The 20,270-nt window shown below is 41.1% G+C and overlaps 1 protein-coding gene across 5 annotated transcripts in view; it reads right to left on the reverse strand.

Moving 5' to 3' along the window:
- The window catches only part of CTNNA2 (catenin alpha 2), a 1,267,385-nt gene that overhangs the window by 400,859 nt on the left and 846,256 nt on the right, over positions 1–20,270 (reverse strand). The gene's annotated exons all lie outside the window — the stretch shown is intronic.

Here is a 20,270-nt window from a genome sequence, read left to right on the forward strand (position 1 = left end):
TGCTGTGGTGTAGGGAGTAATCTTTGCCACCAGCATACCTTATGGGCACCAGTTAGAGTACTGGCTACTCTACTTCCAATCCAGTTCTCCGCTAATGTACTTGGGAAAGCAATGGAGGATGGCCCAAGCACTTGGGCCCCTGTACATGGGAGACCTGGAAGAAACTCCTGGCTTCAGATAGGTCTGGCCCTGGCCATTGTGGCCATTTGGGGAGCAAACCAGCAGATGGAAGATCTCTCTCAGCTCTCTCTCTCTCTGTAACTCTGCCTTTCAAGTAAATAAATGAATCTTTTAAAAAATGGAATCAAAAGAAATTTATTTTGATGTAAATTTTTTTGAAATCCATTTATATGAGTTTTTACAATGAAAACCAAACTCAGAATAGGATTACAACATAGCACAGTACAGCAAAGTCCTCTGAGGATACAGCTAGATGAGAGGGCTTTCTCAATTCAGGGAATGGGTAGGAGGAAGCAAGGGAAAGGGTAGCATCACCCAAGTGTAGCAGCAAGGTGCTCAACAACAGGTGATTGGACTTTTTATAAGCAGATGCTTAATCAGTAGGACAATCTCAAACCTAATCTTACCAATATTTCAATTTTTTTTTTAAATTTTTTTTTTTTTTTAATTTTTGACAGGCAGAGTGGACAGTGAGAGAGAGAGACAGAGAGAGAAAGGTCTTCCTTTGCCGTTGGTTCACCCTCCAATGGCCGCCGCTGCAGCCGGCGCACCGCGCTGATCCGATGGCAGGAGCCAGGAGCCAGGTGCTTTTCCTGGTCTCCCATGGGGTGCAGGGCCCAAGCACCTGGGCCATCCTCCACTGCACTCCCTGGCCATAGCAGAGAGCTGGCCTGGAAGAGGGGCAACCGGGACAGAATCCTGCGCCCCGACCGGGACTAGAACCCGGTGTGCCGGCGCCGCAAGGTGGAGGATTAGCCTATTGAGCCACGGCGCCGGCTCCAATATTTCAATTTTAATAAGAGTGTACCCTATGTACAATAGGATGCATTAGGGAGAAAACATCTAACTACTCTTATCCCTTTCCCATGTTTATTACTCAAAGGAGAACAGGGAACACGGTAGCATTCCCTAAGGCATTTGAAGGGAGAATGGACTATTGGAAAAGAAAGAAAAGGAAGCAGTTGAAGGGAGACACTGTAGCAAGATTTTGAGAAAAATCTTCTGCAATCGGAAGGAAAATGTGGTTGAAACCAGCAGGAATCTGGGGAAGTGGCAGGATTCCAGAGGGGACCGTTTTATGGGCTCCTATAAATACTGGGTCATATCCATCCTCAGAAAATACTCCAGCGCCCAAACATGGCAGGAAGCTGCAGTTCCGCATACATCAGGGAAGATGCAGACACAGATGATAATAAGGTAAGTGGAGGTCAGGGGGCCTGAAGAAAGAGCTCCATTCCTGAGGGGTCTGGGCCATAGCAGGCCTCCAGAACCATTGCGTGATCAAGACGGTTAGCATGGTTATACAAGCTTGGCAATGGTTTTCAATCAATTTCCCTGAGGAGAGAGAGACCATCCTTTAGTGGAGTAGATGAAGTTCTGAAGGAAAAAAAAAAGGCAAGTGAAAGATGTTTACATGTTTTCTGAAGTCAACTTTGTGTCCATCACAGTGACTGCTATCATGCAAGCCAAAGCTAAATAACATCATGCAAACAGTAATGACGGAAACGTTACTGCTATTCTATAAATCCGTGTTTGAAGTTCATCAGTCAGGCTGAACAGATTTTAAGTGTCACAAACTAATTTTCATTCCCTAACTTGAGTCCCAGCTTTATCTGAGTTTTACCTATTTACATGAGTACTGAGTGGAACAAAACAAAGGGACATAGAAACACATGACCAGTTCCGCATACATCAGGGAACATGCAGACACAGATGATAATAAGGTAAGTGGAGCAGAAGCCAAGGTGGCCATCAACCTCACCACAAATGTCCTGGAAGAAAAAAAGAAACCACTCCAAGGTAAGAAGATCAAGATGAGGTAATGGGTGACGATTACTATGGATGAAACTTGATGCTCAAACCAGTGTCCCTAGTGCAAGACTGAGGATGAAAACTGTAATGAGAGAGGTGCGTAGAGTGGTAGATAATATTAGAAATTCACTTAACAGCTATTCCCCATATCCTTCTTCCATGATGGTAGACTCTGCCACCATAATAAAGGCTAAAGATGTCATATTTTGTCAGCTTCCTTGAAGATAGGTAATGGCTGGCCAGTGGTTAAGATATCTGTGGATTGAACATATCAGTAATTTTCCCTTTGCAGAAAAAAACAATGTTGTACAGAAGTAAATGCCTCCACCCCTTTTTTGCCCATGGACAACAATACTGAGTCCTACAATGGAAAAGCACTAGGAATAAGAACTGAAAGAGTTTGGTCACTGATGACTCTACTGTGTTTCAGAGTTCAGACTGGAGCATCTAGCTCTAGACTTACTATTATATGAAATCATAAAAAACTGTTACTCTAGCCATTGGAAAGCGAGTGGTTTTTATTACTTTCAGCCACAAGCACCTTAACTAATATGACAAAATTTTAGGTAGAATAGGGTAAAGATAGAGCAGTTTAGAAGGCTAAGAGCAGAATGCCAGTATCTTAAGAGGCCAGGAAAAACACCATCCTTCAGGGGCTAGGATTGAATCCTTTCCTGCTTCTATGAGAACTCAGAGGGACCCTCAGAGATAATGAAATGAAGGTAATGAAGGCCAGAGGTGACAAAGAGATGATGTTGATGGTTTTAAAAGGCAAAGGCCAAGCAAGGATGAGAAAACCGCATTGAAGAGGAAAAAAAAAAACAGTGAAGGGGAAACTTGGCTAGGGTCACTCCATAGAACAATAGCAAGTTTCTGTTCTTGACTCAGTCATGGGCAAGGAGGGATTGGAGGAATACTCCATAGAACTTAATGCTGAAAACTACCCCAACTCCTTTGCAATTGTTAAACTTGTTCTCTAACTGTTCAATTTGGGACTGGGGGACCTGGGGAAGTTGGAGTTACCTACTTCTACCTTTGGAGGAGAGTGACATTTGGCAGTACTGTACCATCCAGAGTTAGGATTTCTTAATTTCCCAATAAGTAAGCTTGTATTTCTATTTCTTGGTTAATTCACCATCCTCACCTTTAGAAAAATAGAATTCTTTATGATTAGGGCATTAAAATAATCTAGCAAAAACTTAAGTGGTCCTACTGAAATTACAATATCCCTTGCTGTAAGTGCTGCTGATGCAGGAAGGCAGAATCCCTTCCACTTATGTTGCCATAAATTGGATTATTCCACTCAAATTAACTGTGTCATTCAACTATTATTCGTAGCCAGTTGCTTTGCCCTTCCCTCCTCTTCTCTCTCTTCCCATCCCCTTTCCTTCTTTTCTCTTCCTGTCCTTGCCTTGCCTTTCCTCTCCCCTTTCTAGTCCTTCCTGGCACTCTGTGCCCAGCATATGCCATGGCTGGAGAACTGTCTTACACCTTTCATGGCTAGATGTCCCTCAGCCCTAGAAAGAGCTAACAAAGACATACTCTCCCCCTCAGCTGCAACGAGGGGAAAGAGGAGTTATGCACAACCTGCTATCACCTGTTGTAACTCATGAGCCATCTTTCCATTGCGGTAATGCCATAAAAGTGGGTACTTCCCTCGTCTGTCAAGAAATATCCACTGAAGGAGCTGGCACTGTGATGTAGCAGGTTAGGCCTCCACCTATGGCACCAGCATCCCATAAGGGCACTAGTTTGTGTCCTGGCTGCTCTGCTTCTGATCCAGATCCCTGCTAATGGTCTGAAAAAGCAGTGGAAGATGTCCCAAGGGCATGGGCCCCTGCAGCCACGTGGGAGACCCACAGGAAGCTCCTGACTTCTGGCTTCAGATGGGCCCAGCTCCTGTTGTTGTGGCTGTTTGGGGACTGAGCCAGTGGATGGAAGACTTTTCTGTAACTCTACCTCTTGAATAAAAAAATAACTCTTTTAAGAAAAGAAATCTCCATTGGAGACTCAAAACATTCAACAGTCCTATTTCTGGGGTTGTGTTTATGAGATTACTCCCTTTGTGTGTAGGTCTAATATCCATTATTTGTCCTTTGAGTCTTTGTACCCAAAGACAGTAACATATACTCTCTCAAAAATAACTTCTTAAGACCATTTAATGACACATTTGTGGTTAAAGCCCTTACTTGCAAGTTCTCCCTTCTACAGAGCACACTTGTGTATTTCAAATGAAACCCATTGGTAAGGAGCTCCTTTTCATCCCTCTCACATCTTCCACATTAGCCCCAAAGACGGACCTGCAGGTTGTATCAGTTGGATTCCCATTGAGTCAGAAGCTGTCCTTCAATGAGTGCCAGTGACTTCATCTCCAGAAGTGAATCACTTCTGCATACCATAGGTGGACAGACTTGGTCTCTGAATTTCTGATGAGCTAATAACTCTGGCCTTCACAATGTACCACCTTCACAACACATATCCCGAGTGGGCATCCAGGGACATTTCTGAATATAATTCATGCACAATTAATCTCTGGTCACCCTAGGGATCTCAAATCCCTTCAGATCAATGGAACCAAGAGGAGGTATTTCAGCTAACAGCCAATAGCATTTTATGGCTCTCTTGAGAAGGCAGAAAGAAATGATGATACTTCTCTACAGCATTTCAAAAAGAAACCTTTCAAGGAGAAAAATCAACTCACCAAAGGAAATAAACAATACTTGGTGTTCATGTCATGCCTTTCAGAGATATCTTAGAGTTCTTTGCAAATCAAAATTTTCTCTGATTTGAGAGGTGAAAAATAAAAGAAGCAGGGAAGGTCAGCACAAGATTATATAAAGCCCAAGGCCAGACACCCCATGTTATGCTAAGTGACAATGGGCTAAAAAATTGGATCCACATATATTATTCTGTAGAGGGCTCAAACCAGGGGTTGGTGTCTGTGTTTCTGCTGCCTTACCTAAGACTGCAGAACTTATATTCATATGTATGGCCTCATTAATGTGCTCATCATTCAGGGCAGGGTAGCCAGTAGACAAGTGAGCAGTTAATTGGCAAAGCTTTAAACCAGAGGCAGAAGTTGAGGTCCATCCCCTGTGCTGACTCTAATGTAGCTGCGGACTTCTGAGCAATGAGAACCTTCTGGTATTTTCCAGATCTTGTAGCATGAGCTAGTGTCAGTAACACTAATTAATTTCTTGTTTTGTATTTTGCAGTTACAAAGTGATGCAGCCAGTTAACAGGATCCCATTTGATCAACTCAGCAAGGGCTAAAGCAAGGAAAGGAAAATGACTATTTTTTGAAGTCACACAGAGATGTTGGTGTGCATAGAAACTGAGGTCATTTAGTCATTATAACAACATTGCTAGGTAGGGATTGTTAAACTGATGAGAAAACTGGAACTTACAAAAGATACGAATGTAAAACATCCCATAGAGAATGCCATTCTTCCTATTTTAAGTCAAACAAATATGAGGGAGCTTCAACAAATTAATGGAAAATAAACATGATGAAAAAACTATGTATGGATTTCACAGGTTTCTAACCCTAACCTGAATGTACATTTCCACACATTTTAAAAGTATCCTTGTATCTCCATTTAAAAAGAGATGTCAGTAGAAAGGAAAGCCTGAGCCCCACCGGAGGGTAGGAAAATCTTCTATTTTCATTAGGCAGATCCCCCAGGAGTCCAGGCCATGACATAGTAATATCAAGGTTTTGACCAGTGATTCTCATTTGGGCATCTACTCTAGTATACAGAATATGAGATCATAAAAATTCCCTAGCCCATAGCAATTGGTGCTATCAATAGATTTTTAAAAATCAGTATTACATTCTACCCATTGGTGGGTGCCACCAAAACAATAGGCTGGAAGCTAAGCAGCCAGGACAAAAGATGAAGACATTTTTAAAATAGAACAACAAATAGTATAATCTTATATAACTGTATAGTATCACAATTGGAAGAAACCTTCACAATTATGAATCTAATGCTCTCAATGAACACAGAAAAATCAAAATGGTTTGTCTGTGATCACTGGGAGAAACAGTAACAGTGTGTCACTAAACAGCATACCCAGGCCAGTACTTTGTCCGCAGACAGCATGCAATGCATATTTACTTGTTTCATGAAGGGACACGTGGAAGAAAGACCACTCTCAGGGACAAGTCTGGTCTCCTTGTTCTCTATCACATCATGAGGCTTCGATCTGGAGAGGTGGACAGGCCTGAGCCAGAGGCCTTGCTCTGGCCCTCTTGCCCAGACAGTCTTAAGACTATAAGACCACTTACTTCAGTGAACTCTTTTCTAGGCTGGTTATCCTAATTGCCTTTTAATTGTCCATTTCCAGTCTCTCTCTCTCTCTCTCTCTCTCTCTCACACACACACACACACACACACACACACATACACACACACATTTAAACTAGACTGCAGTCATTGAGGTGCCAGGAAACAAACACAAATTCCATCCTCCACTGGAACATTTAAATATGGTTTTAGAAACAGAATCTTAGTCTGAGGTACAGTGCAGTATTAACCACCATGCTTCCTTCTCCCTGCATGTGTGACCTTTATCTTTGCCGCCCCAACACTAACTCTTTCTTTAGCCAATTGTACTTTGGCCAATGGGTTAGGAGTATACTTGACACAACGGGACACCTGGAAAAGTGGTTGTACAGTAGATAACTTCCTTTGGCTGTTCCTGGGAGCCCTGGGATCTCCACTAGATGCACTAGCCCACGACCAAAGATTGCACAGACTAAGTGAGGCCTTTGTTCACCTACAGATTGAAAACTCATGAGGGAGCTCACCCAATAATAACAGAGCTCTCCAGCTGAGTCCAGTACAAGTTGCCAACATATAAAACCATGAGCTAGAGGCCAATGCTGTGGTGCAGGGGGTTAAAGCCTCAGCCTGCAGCATCAGCATCCCATATCAAGTCCCAGCAACTTCACTTCTGATACAGCTCTCTGCTATGGCCTGGGAAAGCAGTAAAAGATGGCCCAAGTCCTTGGGCCCCTATGCCTATGTGGGAGACTCAGAAGAAGCTCTTGGCTCCTGGCTTCGGATATGCCCAGCTCTGGCTTTGTGGCCATTTGGAGAGTGAACCAGTGGATGGAAGATCTTTCTTTCTGTTTTTTCTTCTCTGTGGCTCTGCCTTTCAAATGAATAAATAAATATTTTTAAAAACCCATGATCTAGTAAGTTCTTTTTAAGATATCAAATTTGAGGATTTTAAATTCTTTTTTTTATTATTTTTATAGCTAAAGCTAACAAAAAGTAGCTTAATGATACATCATGTACATTAAATATTTATTATTTTGGGGTGCTATCTGAAGTGTTTTGCCTACAATATTTCACATAATTTTTACTATATCCTATATGGGAGCTACAAATATTTTCACTTCATAGATAAGGGAATTCGGATTCCAAGAGGTTGATCAATATACACACTTAGTCAATGACAGGCGTCAAACTCCAATTTCTTTGATAGTAACAGCCTCTCTTAACCACTAGCTGATCTAAAAGACATCCTGAATGATTAGGAAACCCAGAACCGCGTGTCTGATGGATAGGAGTAAGAACTAGGCTGTCTTAACCTGTCAGAAACAAATACTCGGAGACCATGAGAGAAATCTTCACTCTTTCCATGACTCTTAGAAGGCTAGAACAGAGTTTTGAGGAGTAATCAATGGAAGGTTTACTTTGACATCTCACTCTACTGAGTTCCCTCCTGATGTTCCCAAACTCAAAAACCCCTTGCTTTGTTTTTCCATCTTACGTTTTAATAATAGGTCTGATCACATTTTTCAAATTTTTCTTTTTAGCAGAGCTGGTTAGGATATGGTCACACACGTAAAGGAAACCTGGGCAGAGACGTGCATGTTACACAACCCGGGCACGCACAGCAGCAAAACCTCAGCAGTGGAACCCAAGAAACCACAGCACCAGAGCCTATGAGACATGAGAGTTCCACTGAATAAGGACATCTGGAATTTGAAGTCCAATTCACACTGCTGATCTGCTTTGACTTTTCTCCAATCAGAATCTGCTCTGTCAGCACTTCCATATACAAGCTTCTCTAATCCATGAAACTTTGCCTAGACTCCTGAATGAGTCATAGTCTGCCTCTTCCTGGCCCATAAGAAAGACTTTCTCCTCTCCGAAGAGCAGCATCACGGATCATGTTTGGCACAACAGGTTGTGGATCTATGTATTCATTAAAAACTTGACCAACTGCAAGAAAGAACCACCTAGCAAAAGAAATGATGAAAAATGGAACAGGTTTACTCAAGGAAAAATGTGTTCCCTGGAACCAGAGAAGCTCCAACAAGAAAATGTATACCGTCCATGCACACCACAAACATTTCTATCTCACATTTTCCCTTCTGTTCCTCTCTGGACCCAGATTCTACACAAGCTTCCAGGCCTACATGAATGCCAACCTTTTCCATAAAACTTGGCCTCACTTTCTAACCCCACTGAGCTCTTTTTCTCTGCTCACCCTGATGATGTCAGTTTCTTGCACCTATCAATATAACACAATTCCAGCCTACGTTATGATGTGTAATAGCTGGCAATCCATTTGGTTTTTTGTTGTTGTTTACCCTCCTGTGCTACTTTATGAAGCTATTGCGAGGATACAATAAGAACACATATGCAAAGGGCTTGGCATGGATAGTTTTTTTTTTAAAGATGTATTTATTTATTTGAAAGGCAGAGTTACAGAGAGAGAGGGAGGGAGAGAGGAAGGAGATAGAGAGAAGGAGAGGGAGAGAGAGAGGGAGGGAAAAAGAGAGAGAGTTCTTCCATCTGCTGGTTCACTCCCCAGATGGCTGCAAGAGCCAGAGCTGTGCCAATCCAAAGGTCACAGGAGCCAAGAGCTTCTTCTGGGGCTCTTACACTGGTGCAGGGGCCCAAGGACTGGGGCCACCCTCTACTGCTTTCCCACATCATAGCAGAGAGCTAGATCGGAAGAAGAGCTTCTGGAGGTTGAACTGATGCTTATATGAGATGCTGGCACTGCAGGCTGTAGCTTTGCTTGCTACGCCACAGCGTCGGCCCCATGCATGGTTCTTAGTGTTATAATGCTTCACATGTTGATTTTTGTCTCATGAAACAGACTTTGGGCAAGAATCAGTTCTCACAGTTCCCTAACCAGAGCCCCTTCAAAGACTGGGAATAAGCACATATATGACACATTTAGAAATACTAGAAACACTATTTGAATTGATAAAATAACCACTGCAGAAGGCAAATCTAACACATTTTTATAAAATAATTCTGTGTATAATAAGATAATCTACCTTGTCTTTGCTCCTTATTTCTAGCAGAGAGCTTTAAGAACTATTGAGGGGAACTATGTGTGGCACAGCAGTTAAGCTGGCCACTTGGTGTGCCTGCATCCCATACCACAGTTCCTGATTCAAGTCACTTCACTTCCAATCTCCCTTCCTGGTAATGTGAACCCTAGGAGGCAGTAGGGGGTGGCTCATTTTTCTTCTTACTCACATGGGAGACCAAGATTGAGTTCCAGGCTTTTGGCTTCTGATTAGCTCAGCCTAGGCTGTTTGTTGCCAGCCATTTAGAGAGTGAACCAGTGGTTGGAAGCCCTTCCTCTATCTTTCACACTGTCTCTCTGCCTTTCAAATAAAATGAAAATAAATAAGCATGATTTCTTTCTTTAAAAAAACTCTTGAAATTTCCTGTCTTTATTATGCTAATGAGGCAATTCAGCCTGGAGTTCCTAAATAGCTTCTGGATGGGGCTGGTTATAAGAAAGACAGATCAAGTGACCAGAGGAATGGAACTTTAGGCCAGCCTGAACTTTGCGGAATGAAAGGAGACTGAACATCAGTTCCAATTATGTGGCCAATGGTTTAATCAGTTGTGCCTACAGAATGGAACTTCTCTAAAAGCTCTGTGGAGCTTCCTGGTAGGGGAACACACTGATGCCTAGAAAAGTGCTGCACCAGATACCACAAGTGGAAGCCACAGAAACTCTGTATCCTCATCTCTCCCGGTCTTATCCCATGCACTTCTATTGCTTGGCTATTCTCAAGCAGTATTTGTTATAATAAAATGGCAATCTGATATATACCAGTCAGTGAATTCTGCACGGGGTTCTAGGATATTATTGAACCAAGATGATCATTGGTACCCCAAATTTTCAGCTAGTTAGATGTACAGAAGGCTCTGAGACCTGTAGCTGTGTTAAGTGGGGACAGGTGTGTGAAAAGCTTTGCCCTTAAACTGTGAGGTCTAGGATAACACGGTAGAGTCAGAATTGGATTATAGTTCATCTAATTGAGGTGGGGATGAAGCAGTTTGGAATTTGTAGCCAGTTGGGTGGAAGTGCAGGTGGACTGGTGACAAACACTCCCAAATTACATCTGGCATCTAATGTGGGCACAGTTTGAAGGACTCTATTTTTAACTTGGATGGAGTGTCTACACTAACTCCAGGTAGCTGCTGTCAGAACTGTGTTGATTTGCAGAATATCCAACTGGTATTTGAGAACTGGTTTTAGAAACCAAAGACAAATAATCAAATATTTTTTGCTTATTAAATTATTTTTTTTCCTGAATCAAAAAAAAAAAAAATTCCAACAACCCCTTGGCTATATTCCTGTGGGACAGTGGTCTTTCTACTTTTTACTTATTTGATACTATATTCAGTGGACTATTAAGCCTGTGATTGCAAAGTAAATTGAAAGTATCTTACTACAAAAATGAAAAAAAGAAACAAAGAAACAAAGGAGGAGGGAGGGAGGGAGAAAGGAAGGGATGGAGGGGGGATGGAAGTTCCCTTATGTTTTTAGAAATTAATCTTTGGAATACGTGAAATCTGTTCTCTTTATATTAATTTAAAAACTTTAAAAAAGAATCCTATGTCCATTGGGTTTTCCATTTGGCCTAGCAGTTAAAGCTCCTCTATTATCAGATCACCTGGGTTCCATATCTGCCCCTGGTCCTGATCAGGACCTTGTTAATGAAGACTGCAGGCAGCAGTGGTGATGGTGCAAATATTGAGGTTTGCTGCCCACATGGGAGACCTACGTTGAGTTTCCTGCTCTGAACTTTTGCCTGGCCCAACTCTAGCTGTTATGGACATCTGGGGAAGAACAAGAAGATGGGAACTCTTTCTCTGTCTCTTAAATAACTAAAATATTTTTAAAAATTTTAAAAAACTAAAAATAAGCACATTGGGAAGAACTTTTTTTTTTAAGAAAATGTTCCCTTCATTAATTGCTTATATTTTTTTCCTCTAATATCACGTTAGTATTTAGCACTTAAGGGATGTGAAAGGAATGAAAAAAAATCCAATGAAACTCACAACAAGAAAAATATTGTGACACAACAACCTACAGTACCAATTATTAGTTTAAAAAGAGATAAAGATATATCCTCCTGAAATTTCTGCAATATTGTACACCATGCACTTTCTTTAACTGATTAGTTTTGCTTGAGCATTCAATTATAATTTAAATTTTTTCCTTCAAAAGCTTTTAATTTTTATTCTGTCTGAAAAATTTTTGCAATGACTGGCAGGCTAATATTGTCTGCAATTTCCTGGGCTAGTGTTAGTGGGGTAAATGAAGTGCCAGGTTCCACCCTAATTCATCACTTATTAATTAACAATATCAACAACTCCTTTTTCATTACTGATAACACATTTTACTGACTACTAGAAGGATTTTTTATTACAAAACTTATCTCAAAGGCTCTTTCCTGTTATCTGCTGCAATAATAAAAAAATCATCATTCAATCATCATTTTAATGACTATCATTTTCCCCCTCACTAAAATTAAATCATAAAAGCCTTTAATTAAATTGAATGGTAATTGAATGACTTTAATCATTCAAAGGATTAAAATGAAGGAGGTTTTCTCTCAAAACCTGACAACATGTAATGACGTAGTTTGACCAGTCCTGAGAATGCGTAGGTTGATAATTGTCTTGCTTTTTGGTAGCATCGACAAAAGAGCATCTGTTAGAAAAATACTTTGTCTCTTTTAGCTTTCGGATAGAGTTCAACCAGCACATTGTTACATGAACAAGAGGTCATGAGGTTTGGCTTTAGGGAGATTCTTATAAAGAACCAACAAAAGCAAAGCCAGTACCTTCAGAGAACTACATGGGGCATCTTCAAAAAAGTGACCGGAAAACATACAAAATCTGAAAAACATATGCATGGGCTTCAATTTTTTTAAACCAAAATAAATTTCTCTTTTAATTCCACTTTCCCCTATCTGAAGTACTCTTGTGTGTTCAAGAACCAGAATAGATTTCTCTGAACTTTTGAAAAATACTAATACATTTTCCATATGTTAGATGTAGTGTTAGAATTACAATATTGGGAAATATTACCTTCCCAATCTGCTGGAAATCGACATGCCAAGTAATGATTATAATATCAGGTAAGTGCTGCAGCAGAGGTATGTGGGAGATGCTCTGAAAAATCAGAAGGGGGACCAATATGTACTTTCAGGGGATGTTAAGAAAATTCACCTGAAGCCGGCGCCGTGGCTCAATAGGCTAATCCTCCACCTTGCGGCGCCGGCACACCGGGTTCGAGTCCCGGTTGGGGCGCCGGATTCTGTCCCGGTTGCCCCTCTTCCAGGCCAGCTCTCTGCTATGGCCAGGGAGTGCAGTGGAGGATGGCCCAGGTGCTTGGGCCCTGCACCCCATGGGAGACCAGGAAAAGCACCTGGCTCCTGGCTCCTGCCAGGATCAGCGCGGTGCGCCGGCTGCAGCGGCGGCCATTGGAGGGTGAACCAACGGCAAAAAAAGGAAGACCTTTCTCTCTCTGTCTCTCTCTCTCACTGTCCACTCTGCCTGTCAAAAAAAAAAAAAAAAAAAAAGAAAATTCACCTGAGAGCTGAGAGCTGGCAAAGCTCCCCAGGCAATGGAGGCCATTCCTGAGAGTTGAAAGACACAAGCATGTATAAAGCCCAGTACAGACAGTCAGAGATGAGGCACTGAAGGAAATGACAACAAAGAAGCATGGGAAGGGAGGCTACCCCCAACCGAGAATAAACAGACATTGAAACACGGTTTGATTAATTTCTTAGGAGAATCTCTCATGAAACAATATTGTATGGGGTGTAGGCATTGAGAGTAGAGAATAGAGCAGAGGAGAAGAGAGGGGAAGGTGGCAGAAAACTCAAGGAAATGAGCCTCCTAACCCACAGCAAACTGGAGTTTGGATGATCTCAATGTCTTCTCAGATCCACGAAATGACTGGAGAGCTCTGGAGTGAAGACTATTGATGTGTGATGTATTACTTCCAGAGTGATGAGTCAAATGAATACCCTGGAACTTAATTTCATAAAAGGGCTGTCGCTGACAAATTTCCATGCATTATCAAAGGACTCATATTCACCTGCCTGTCAAACTGTCTGCTATCATCTTAGCCTTTTCCATCTCCTGCCACCAGCTCCTGGATTTTCTGTAAAATGCGATTCTATCCTTTAAGTTAAGTGAAATAAGTCAGACACAGAAAGACAAATACTGCATGTTCTACTCATATGTGGAAGTTTAATAAAACTTAAGTCAATCTGAACTTAGACTACTGATTACTAGAGACTGGGATGGGTAAGGGGAGGGAAGACAGAGGGCTGGTTGGGTAACAGCTATCAGAGTAGTCAGAGAGAAGTAGTAAGTTCTGTGTTCCACAACACAGTTGGGCAACCATAGTTCACAATAGTCTATTATATACTATATAAAGAACTGGAAGAAAAGATCTGATAAATTCTAAGTGTGGGAGAATGGGCAGAGAGGTATGGATGTTGTTTGCCTGGTTTGATCAAGTTATGCTCTATGTATTGTTAAAATATTGCACTGTGCCCCATAACAGTATACAAGTATAAAAGTGAATCTGTTGTCATAACTAACCTGCCCTATGCCAATTACCTGCAGATTCTCCTGTCTGTAAAGTACTAAATTCACATCACAACTTCTTTTTTTTAATTTGATTCTTTATTTATTTGAGAGAGAGAGAGAGAGAGAGAGAGAGAGAAAGAGTGAGCCAAGATCTACCATCTGCTGGTTCACCCCCCAAATGGCTGCAATAGCCAGAGCTGGTGCAGGCCATAACAAGGAGCCTGGAACTCCAGCCATGTCTCTCATGTGGGTGCAGAGACCCAAGCACTTGGGCCATCTTCTGCTGCTTTCCCAGGAACATTAGCAGGGAGCTGGATCAGAAGTGGAGCAGCCAGGATTTGAATTGGCACTCTGATATGGGATCACATCACAAGTGGTAGCCTAATCCATTGCACCACAATGCTGGCCCCATGTAACAATTTACTTAAATGGTCATTCATCCATTCAAAAAAACATTTATGCAGCACTCTCCATGTGCCAGGTACTAAGCTTGAGGTTATAGGGACAACCAAAATAAACTACAGCAATGACACAAAGCCTGGCATCTTCACAGAACTTAACGTGCTAGTAGAAGTGACATGAAAACACAGTTAAATAAAAAAAAGACAGCAGACAATGACATGTGCCATGCAGGGCTGCCATTACTGTGAATAAGACATTTGAGTGAAACTGGGAAGGGGCCAAAGGAGCAAACCATGCCAGCACCTGCTGCATACAGAACAATTGAAAGCTGTTGAGGTGAGTGTGTCTGATATAAGGAGATAATATCACACCAGCCAGTTTGGCATGAAAAGGGTGATGAGGAGGGTAGGGCCTGGGCACAGAAAGGTGCAGTGGGGCTGGCCTTAGAAGTCACTGTTAGAAGCTTACCTGATGCAGGAGTTCAGCCCAGCAATTTAGATGCTGCTGGAGGTGTCCACATCCCATATCAGAGTACTTGGTGTGAGTTCTGCTTCCCCTGCTTCCTATCCAGGTTTGTGTTAATCTGCACCCTGGGAGGCAGCAGGTGATGGTTCAAGCACTTGGGCTCCTGCCACCTTTGTGGGGGACCCAGATTGAGTTCCTGGGTCCTGGCTTCCACCTGGTTCAGCCTTGCCTAATGCAGCTATTTAGAGAATGAACCAGCAGGACTATTTCTGTCTCTGTTTTTTTCTGTCTTTCTTTGTCTTTTGCTTTTCAAATAAAGTGCAAATGACTAAATACACTTTTAAAAGTGTATAATAATTTTTTAAAAAGTTGACCTGCATGAGCTGGAGTCATGGAAGGGTTTTAAGTGACAATCAGATTGAGGGTTCAACAAGATCAATCAGGAGAGTAACCTGAAAAGGGCAATGGTGTGGGCAGAGAGAGACCAAGCCAGGAGGAGACTGTAATAATTCAGATGAGAATGAGAAAATGTGGTGTCTTGGACCAAGGTGGTGGCAGCTGATGAGGTGGGAAGTGGACAGGTTCTGCTATTTTGAAGGTAGAGTTGACAACATTTATTGTTGGATTGGATTTGGAATGTACAAGAAATAAAAAGTCAAGAATGATTCCATGGTTTCTGGCTTATATAACCAAAAGGGTGGCATTGATAAATTAACCCTCTGTCATGCTAAGTTAAAATTTAGCTTTAAAAATAAGTAGATAAATAAACAGAGCAGTCACTGCATTTTGATCCTACTCCTTTCCTCCCTTTTGCCAGAATTATGAATACTGGGAAAAATGCCACCTGTACATTCTAAATCTAGGCACCACAGAAAGGTTTTCCCAACCTAAATCTCTCTAGATGTCACTTTCCAAGCAAACTTAAGGTTCCACCAGTAGGAGTTCATTTTTGGAGATCTTGAAGGGCTTGATCTTTTCTTAAAAATTAAAAAAAAAATTTGTTTGTGAATGGAGGGGAGAGGGAGTGGGAAAGGGGAGGGTAGTGGGTGGGAGGGACGGTATGTGGGGGAAGCCATTGTAATCCATAAATTGTACTTTGGAAATTTATATTCATTAAATAAAAGTTAAAAAAATTGTTTTCAATTCAAAAATAGTAACTGAGAGCCGGCGCCGTGGCTCAATAGGCTAATCCTCCGCCTTGCGGCGCCGGCACACCGGGTTCTAGTCCCGGTTGGGGCGCCGGATTCTGTCCCGGTTGCCCCTCTTCCATGCCAGCTCTCTGCTATGGCCAGGGAGTGCAGTGGAGGATGGCCCAGGTGCTTGGGCCCTGCACCCCATGGGAGACCAGGAAAAGCACCTGGCTCCTGGCTCCTGCCATCGGATCAGCGCGGTGCGCCGGCTGCAGCGGCGGCCATTGGAGGGTGAACCAACGGCAAAGGAAGACCTTTCTCTCTGTCTCTCTCTCTCACTGTCCACTCTGTCTGTCAAAAAAAAAAAAAAAAAAAAAAAAAGTAACTGAGTATTTATGGGGTATAATGTTTTTATCTATATATACACCATAGAAAATTCAGTCAAACTACTGAATGTATCTATCACCTCACCAATTTATCATTTTAAAAGAACTTTTATTGGGGCCAGTGTTGTGACATAGAGGGTAAAGTCACTGCCTGCAATACTGGCATCACATAAGGGCTCCAGTTCATGTCCTAACTGTTCCTCCCCTTCTGATTCAGCTCTCTGCTAATGGCCTGGGGAAAGCAGCAGAGGATGGCCCAAGTGTCTGAGTCCCTGTTACCTATGTAGGAGATACAGATGACGCTCCTGGCTCCTGGCTTTGGTCTAGCCCAGCACTAGCTGTTGTGGTCATTTGGAAAGTGAACCAGTAAATGAAAGATCTCTCTCTCCCTCCCTCTATCTCTCTCTCTCTCTCTTTCCTCCCCCCGCCCCATTTCTCCCACTCTGTCTATAACTCTGTTAAATTAAATATAATAAAAATTAAATCTTTAATAAATAATAAAAATGTTATTGATTTATTTGAAAGGTAGAGGGATAAAGAGAGAGACAGACAAAGAGAGAGATATCTCCCACCTGTTAGTTCACTTCTCAAATGACCAGAACAGCTAGGTCTGGGCCAGGCCAAAGCCAGGAGCCAGGAACTCCATCCGGATCTCTCACATGGGTGGTAGTGGCTCAAGCACTTGGGCCATCTTCTGCTGAAGTGCATGATCAGGAAGCTGGAGCAGAAGCAGAGCAGCTAGGACTTGAAACAGTGCACCAGTACGGGGTGGCGCCATTGCAAGTAGTAGTTTAACATACTTTGCCACAACCTTGGCAATTTTAATGGTCTTTAGAACTTCAGCATTACATCAATCATGCATTTGGACAGAGAAATTTTACACCATTTTGGAGGAAACATCTTGGCAAACTGGTTGCCTTGTAGCTTTGGTTGCTAGGTTCAGTAAATACAAATACAGGCTTTCCAGTGAATTTTGAATTTCAGATAAACAGAGAATTACTCTTTAACAGAAATATCTCAAATACTGAATGGGACATACTTATACTGAAAATAATTGTTGTTCGTCTGAAATTTAAACTTAACTGGGTGTCCTAGATTTTTTCTGACAGCTTTATTTGAAGGTAAAAATACATGGATTTGTTCACAGTGCGGGCAGAAGTGATGAAGGCACTCAGAAAGAAGGGATTAGAGAACAAATTTTTCACCATTTCCTTCTTTCCCCTGGGCCAGATTTCTAAACTTTGGATACTTCCAGCCAAAACTTCACAGGTTCTAAAACTAAAATTTGCAAATATTAGAGATTTAAATAAAACTTGCAGCCCTTAGAAATCACATTTTGAAAATACAGCCAACTCTGTAATTAAGCTCCAAATTATTTGGTGCAGTCAATTTGGCTAACAGATGGAACAGTATTTTTGTTTGTCTTTCACCCCTGGAGTGAGTTTCCAGAAATCCTGAGCTGGGCGCTTCTAGATTATTGCCTGAGTGGCAGTTACATGTGCCTAATAATTTACTAGAATCAGTGGATTTCTTTAGATAAATTCAGTGACCTGTTATTTATATAGGTATGAATAATACATTTATAATGGAAAGAGAAGCAGTTGGGAAATATTTTCTAAATGATATATTGTAGTAATTCTAAGTAATTACACATCAATATACTACTTGCTGATAACATTTAACCACCTCTGTTTCAAAAAGTTTTTCCCATGGTCTGCCCTGATCTGTCTCAGCAGAACCTAAAGTAGGCAGTCTTGCAGGCACAAGGCAGAGAGCACTCCCTAAAAGATCCATACAGAACATTCTTACATAAACATTTTCCAGACAAGACTCTCCAAGGCTTTACCTTTTCTTGTTTCAGTCTCACCCTTATATGAAATCTTCCCCCAGTTATTTATTTGGTGTTTATCACATATGTCTGTGTTATTTACCATTCAAGACAACGGAGCAACTATTCCTCATGTCTTCACTTTATGACAAAGTAAAACTTTAAGGATAAAGAAATTGGCCCAGTGTGGTATAATCTGTGATTGGCTTTGTAATTCTTATCCACTACATTATGTGATTGGAGCTAAGCACCTGAACTTCTGATCTCAGTTGAAACAAACACACACACACATCTCCATCCCACCATTGCCACTGCATATTTGACAAATCTCTCTCAAGTTTACATGAGCCATGATAAAGATGGTCTTTCCTGCTGTTAGATACAAACTTATTTGCTAGTTTCCCTCCACTGATTCCAAAGAAGTCCATCCCATCTAGGGAGCACTGCACATTATAGGATACACTGGGGATTGTGTTTTCTTGGGGGAGTCGACTTTTATTTTCAAAGACAACTTTCCTTGGCAGTAGCTTCCAAGCATATTTCTTTGCTACTCACTTACTCTCTCCTACTCTTAAACTGCTAAAGTTCCTTCAGCAATCATCTGAATATGCCAGAGTAGCTCATATTTAATTATTAAATCATGTGGAAAGAACTGTTATCATCCCACTCCTGGGAAAGTACCCAAAGGAAATGAAATCAGCACATGAAAAGAGTTACTTGTATTTCCACAATAATAGCAGCTTAGTGCACCATAGCTAAGATATGGAATCAGCATAGATGTCTATCAATCGATGTTTGCATAAAGAAAATGTGGAATATATACATGATGGAATATTACTCAGCCATAAAAAAGAATGAAATTGTGACATTTCGAGCAAAATGGATGCAATTGGAGATCATAATGCTAAGTGAAATAACAAAAAACAAGGATGTTTTCTCTTATTTGTGGTATTTAATATATAGGTATTATCAAAATTGACCATCATGTCACTTGGATTATAGTTATGAATATTGATTCACTGAATCATACCCTGTAAATGATAATATACTCTGTTTTACCACATTAAAAAATAAAAGAAATGGAAAGGGGGGAATAGTGAGGACTCTTTTAGTACTAGTAATGTTTTGTTCTTAATTTGGATGTCAATTATGAGTGTAATAAAAGGATCCAAAACTCATGTATTTGTACACTTGTGTGCATTTCCTGGTATGTATACAATTTTTCAATAAAATGTTAAAAGAAAAAAATCCAGTGGTGAGTAGAAGTAACTGTCCTCATGACTATCTCCACCAAACGTTACTATTTGTTGAAGGTATTGGGAATGATATTTTCTTAGGGAAGCTGCCTGTGAAGCTTCAAATGTGTGTCCTAGAAGACAGCAGTGTATGACAGAGTTGTCTAAGATTGGCACTATCTTAGTTAAAAAGTGAACTATTCAAGCAATTATACTACTATTTCTAGTATGCCAATTCTCATCAGACTCAGAAGCAACGATTTGAAGAGACTGTCAGATGAGTCAGAGCAAACTATCAATGACTCTATGAAGACATCAGCTAACTTTTAATTAAATTCTGTCCAAATAATTTTCTTCACTAAATGAAATCTGTGGTTCAGGTTTGAACTAGTTATTTTCCACTGTAGGTTGGTCCTTAATTTATTACATGTAAGACAGACCATAAGGCCCTACTTGAATAAGCTGGAAAGAAGGTGGGAGCTGGGAATAGAACCTGGGCACTCCAATATAGGATGTGGGCATCCCAAGTTGTGGCTTAACCCCTGCACCAAATATGTTTTACTACTTTGAAGACATTCTTGAAAAGGCATACTTTTCAAGAAAGAGATGCAGGTTAGCCAAGGAGTCTCTATATTTCTAGCCTCTTGATTGCTTCTGGGTATATTTCTCAGTTTCTGGTCTTAGACTAGTAGAGTGGTCACCTGTTTATGTATAAAAGCTGAAAAAAAGATTTTTCTCTTTTATTGTAATATATTGGCCTCCTAAGAGTTATCATACATATTCCATACCGATGATTCAGAGTACAATACACATACCCACATACCTAGCAATAATGAACTAAATTAAATTTTTCATTGATGATGTACAAGGCAGCATGGGATTATTCTTGAGAATACAACTTTTCCTACATAGGAGTTGAGATAGTAGAGTATATGTAAGAAAAC

This window comes from Oryctolagus cuniculus, chromosome 2, assembly GCF_964237555.1.
Source record: "Oryctolagus cuniculus chromosome 2, mOryCun1.1, whole genome shotgun sequence".
Classification (NCBI taxonomy): domain Eukaryota; kingdom Metazoa; phylum Chordata; class Mammalia; order Lagomorpha; family Leporidae; genus Oryctolagus; species Oryctolagus cuniculus.